General features: G+C 38.9%; 1 pseudogene; it reads right to left on the minus strand.

The window, feature by feature from the left end:
• Nucleotides 1-1,696: 1,696 nt before the first annotated feature.
• On the minus strand, nt 1,697-4,140 carry LOC129053232 (ras-related protein Rab-9A-like; annotated as a pseudogene).
• Between the last annotated feature and the right edge of the window lie 996 nt (nt 4,141-5,136).

Raw genomic sequence — 5,136 nt, forward strand, 5'->3', positions numbered from 1 at the left:
TAACTCTCCAGTTGTGGGTCTCATCCAGATTCAGTCCATGCTTCATTTAGCCTCTGTAGAGTCAGATAGTCACCAGCTGCACAGAATATGAACATCCCCAAGAGGCCACAATTTGCTTTATCAGTTCTGATCATTGCAGCAAGGATTTTTTTTGAAACAAACAAAAAAACCTTGAGAGAAAATCAGTAAACGATGTTCAGTAATAGAGGAGACACTAAGTAAATAGATGGGCTAGTAAAGATGTCTTTACTTACCCTCTGACCAAGTACAATCCTTAGTGTTTCCTCTGAGAGTGATAAGGTTAGCTCGTGTCTTGTGTTTTTTTTTTTTTTAGGTCACTTTTTAAAAATTTTATTATTATTATACTTTAAGTTTTAGGGTACATGTGCACAATGTGCAGGTTAGTTACATATGTATACATGTGCCATGCTGGTGCGCTGCACCCATTAGCTCGTCATTTAGCATTAGATATATCACCTAAAGCTATCCCTCCCCCCTCCCCCCACCCCACAACAGTCTCCAGAGTGTGATGTTCCCTTTCCTGTGTCCATGTGTTCTCATTGTTCAGTTCCCACTTATGAGTGAGAATATGCAGTGTTTGGTTTTTTGTTCTTGCGATAGTTTACTGAGAATGATGATTTCCAATTTCATCCATGTCCCTACAAAGGACATGAACTCATTATTTTTTATGGTGTCTTGTGTTAAAAATGAATGGCTTAACTTCAACTAGGAAACTTTCCTCAAGGGTGAAGAAAGTAACAGAGATATTAAATATCCCATTAGTGGAATTGTAATTTTGTATCCTCCACACACACCTTGTATTTGTTAAATCAATGCAGATTTATTATCGATTGCAGTTTGATATCAATTGTTATCAATTGATATCAATTTGTTATCAAATGCAGATTTATCTTTTCTCCAATTTCAGTAGCTAGACTTTTTTCTGAAATCTGAACGCTGTCAATGGAAATGCTTTTTATTCACAGACAGCTCGAATTTAGCTGGATGTGTGACAGATTGTATGAAGCAACTATTGTGCCGCTGTTAGCCCTCCCTCCTCCTGGGGCTGTGAATCATGACCTATGGTGGTACAACTTCTTAATTACACACAAATTATGAGTAATTACTAGTAAGAATAATTCTAATGATATGTAGAATGAAAATAAAAAAGGTTAAGTCATTTTGAAAAGGATAAAGAAGTAAATAAGAATGCACTGCAAATACATTAGATTTAATCTTTCATATCTAACTTTTTTTTTAGGAAATCATTCTCTTTCACCAAGTATACAATGCTAATTGCATAAAAATCATGTACGTATAAAAAGTAGTTTCCCATTTTTCAGGGAAAAAATAATCCAAGTATAAATTCTAGAGTAGTCAAGTTTCTTATTTTAATTATATTTAAAGTCTTGGTCATCTCATTTATTAGCTCTCTAATTTACATGTGTAAATCAAAGAAATGTTTTTAGACAACCATTAAAATTTATAAATGTAAGGTGCCATTATTGAGAAAATATATTCCTCCATGAGTGGATGTGTCCCATCTCCTACCAACTAATGACACAGGAATATACAATCATTGAATTTTTTTAGTAAGTAATACACTGCTACAAAAACTAATTCTCTTCTCCATGTCCATGTTGATTTTGTATATACATGTGAGTTGGTTAGCATGCATCTGTCTTATCTCTAACATTCAACAGCAAGATGAGCTAGGCTTGGGCTTTTGGTGAAGGTTGACTATGCCTGTGTTCATCAAGTGATCTGACGTGTCCTCAGTTGCAAGAATTGTTTGAAATCCTTCCTCAAAGGCTGCTGCCACATTTTTGGCATATTTTGCACTTGTTACAAAGTAAGGATAGTCACTGTTCTCCCTGCATAAGCTTTACTTCTTCTCTAAACACCTGCCATTCGCTTATGCCTGTCTTAGAATCTAGAATCACAAAAGGAAAGCTCTAGTGTTCTTTCCAATTACTTAAGTTCTGCAAGCTTTGTGAATCGTTGATACTAAAAACAAGCAGACAACTGTCAGAACCTCTGTAAAATGGCGTCCTCAGGCTTCGGAATCTCTCCTGACCTGCCGTATCACGAATCTGTATGGTAACAAAATGTCCATCCCTTTCAAATCTTATTTAAAAATTCCACATCTATTGCATGGAACATCTGAGTATCAAACTTATTAGTTACATATCTGTTCATAAGCAAACTCCTCCCAACTCTGCCATCTCCAAAAAAAATTACTTTAAAAAGTGATGAATTTCCTGCCACTGTTCATCTCAAGAGCTTCAAGAACCCTGGAAAATAAAAAGGCACCATAACATTCCTTTTAACCTACGTTTTCTTCTATGAGTGTATGAATATCAGCTTTTTTTTTTTTTTTTTTTTTTTTTTTTTTTGTAACGGAGTCTCATTCTGTCATCCAGGCTGGAGTGCAGTGGTGCCATCTCGGCTCATTGCAAGATCCGCCTCCCGTGTTCACGTCATTCTCCTGCCTCAGCCTCCCAAGTAGCTGGAACAACAGGCACCCGCCACCAAGCCTAGCTATTTTTTTTGTATTTTTAGTAGAGACGGGGTTTCACCATGACAGCCAGGATGGTCTCTATCTCCTGACCTCGTGATTCGCCCACCTCGGACTCCCAAAGTGCTGGGATTACAGGAGTGAGCCACAGCGCCTGGTAGAATATCAGCTTTAACTGAAATAACACACATAGATCTCTGGGATAACTAAAAGTAAGACCTGTTTACTGAGCATGTAGCCATGTGTGGGCTACTATACTACCATGATTCTCTAAAACAACTGAAAAGGGCTCACTCTTTGCATTTATCAGGTCACAGTTGACCGTGAAGCTGGCACTTTAGCTGAAATGTGACATCAAAGCTCTGGTTATCAACAGTGAATTTATGATAAAAACTTCTCTGCTCATAGTAAGCTTCACTACTGTTGGTTAGAGATGCTTAAGAGACCAAGATTGCATGTTTCTGATACAGCAAGATTTATACTTTAGGGAGTATGTTTATGACAAATGTAACTGAAGTTAGTGTTGAGAGAGCAGGAAACTTTATAGTTATATCTGAGCCAAAAAGAAGAGCCAGGTTTAAGCTGTGCATGTTGGTTCATGCCTGTAATCCCAGCACTTTGGGAGGTGAAGATGGGTGGATCATGAGGTCAGGAGTTTGAGACCAACATGAAAAACATGCTGAAACCCCATTTCTACTAAAAATACAAAAATTAGCCAGGGGTGGTGGTGTGCCTCTGTAAACCCAGCTACTCAGGAGGCTGAGCCAGGAGAATCCCTTGAATCTGAGAGGAGGAGGTTGCAGTGAGCCAAGACTGCACCCATTCACTCCAGCTTGGATGACAGAGCAAGACTCCATCTCAAACAAACAAACCAGCAAACAAAGTAGGTTTCATTTTTCACATACTCCCATATTTCTTGGAAACGTCGTTTGTTCCTTTTTATTCCTTTTTTTTTTTTTTACCTTTTCTTCATGCTTTATTTCGTTAAGTTGATATTCAATCTTTGATATCCTTTCTTCCAGTTGATTGATTTGGCTATTGATAATTATGTATGCTTCACACCGTCTTTGTGCTGTGTTTTTCAGCTCCATCATGTTATTTGTGTTTTTCTCTCAACTGGCTATTCCAGTTAGCAATTTCTCTAACCTTTATTTGAGGTTCTTAGCTTCTTGGCATTGGGTTAGAACATTCTCGTTTACTTGGAAGAGTTTATTACCCACTTTCTGAAGCCTACTTCTGACAATTCCTCAAACTCATTCTCTATTCAATTTTGTTTTCTTGCTGATGAGGAGTTATGATCCTTTGGAGGAGAAGAGGCTTTCTTGGTTTTGGAATTTTCAGCCATTTTGTGCTGTTTTTTTACATCTTTGTGCATTTATGTACCTTGGTTCTTTGATGTTGTTGACCTTTGTATATATATATTTTTTTGTAGAAATCCTTTTAGTAGATGTTGATACTATACCTTTCTGTTATTAGTTTTCCTTCTAACAGTCAGGATCCTCTGCTGCAGGTGTACTGGACTTTGCTGGAGGTCCACTTATGACCGTTTTTGCCTGTATGTCACTATCAGAGGATGCAGAAAAGCAAAGATTGTTACCTGTTCCTTCCTCTGAAAGCTTCATCCCACCGGGGTACCAGCCGGGTGTCAGCCAGAAGACTCCCATATGAGGTGTCTTTTGATCCCTGCAGGGAGGAGTCTCCTAGTCAAGAGTGATTGGTTTCATGGACCCACTTGAGGAGGCAGTCTGTTTGAGATCTGCAGCTCTCTTCACAGCCAGCAGGCAGGAAGGTTTAAGTCTACTGAAGCTGTGCTTACAGCCACCCTTTCCCCCAAGTGCTCTGTTTCAGGGAGATGGGAGTTTTATCTATAAGCCCCTAACTGAGGTTGCTGCCATTTTCTCAGAGGTGCCCTGACCAGAGAGGAGGAATCTTAGGAGGCAATCTGGCTACAGCAGCTTTGATGAGATGCAGTGAGTTCCCAGTGGCTTTGTTTACACTCTGAAGGGAAAACCACCTACTCAAGCCTCAGTAATGTTGGACGTCCCTTTCCCCACCAATCTCAGGCATCCCAGGTTGATGTCAGACTACTGTGCTGGCAGCAAGAATTTCAAGGCAGTGGATTTTAGCTTGCTGGGCTCCATGGGGATGGCATCCACTGTTTTAGACCTCTTGGCTCCCGGGCTTCACCTCCCTTTCAAGGGAGTTCTGTCTTTCTGGTCTTTCAGGTATCACTGGGGTATGAAAAAAATAACTTTTCAAGCTAGCTCTGTGTCTGCCTAAACCAGTTTTATACACTTTGCATGAAAATTTATGTTTAGCACTTTCAATTACATGTCATAATATTATTTTAGCAATTTTTAACTTTAATGTAAAACCTGTTTTTTTTGTTTGTTTTTCATGTAACTGGCAGTAACACTAAACCTTTTCCATGTCTACAAATGAATGATGTATTTGTACATTCACATTTAACTATTAGCATTTCTGGGAAGCTGGACTTGCTATAAAAGTATTTTGTGAAAGGTCTGTTTTGTTCTAGATGTCCCGAGAAAATAGACAGTGACCCAGAATCCTCTTTCTGAAAGAGGACAGTTACTCTGAGAAAGCACTGTGTGTCCCCA

Source organism: Pongo abelii, chromosome Y (assembly GCF_028885655.2).
Source record: "Pongo abelii isolate AG06213 chromosome Y, NHGRI_mPonAbe1-v2.0_pri, whole genome shotgun sequence".
Lineage (NCBI taxonomy): Eukaryota > Metazoa > Chordata > Mammalia > Primates > Hominidae > Pongo > Pongo abelii.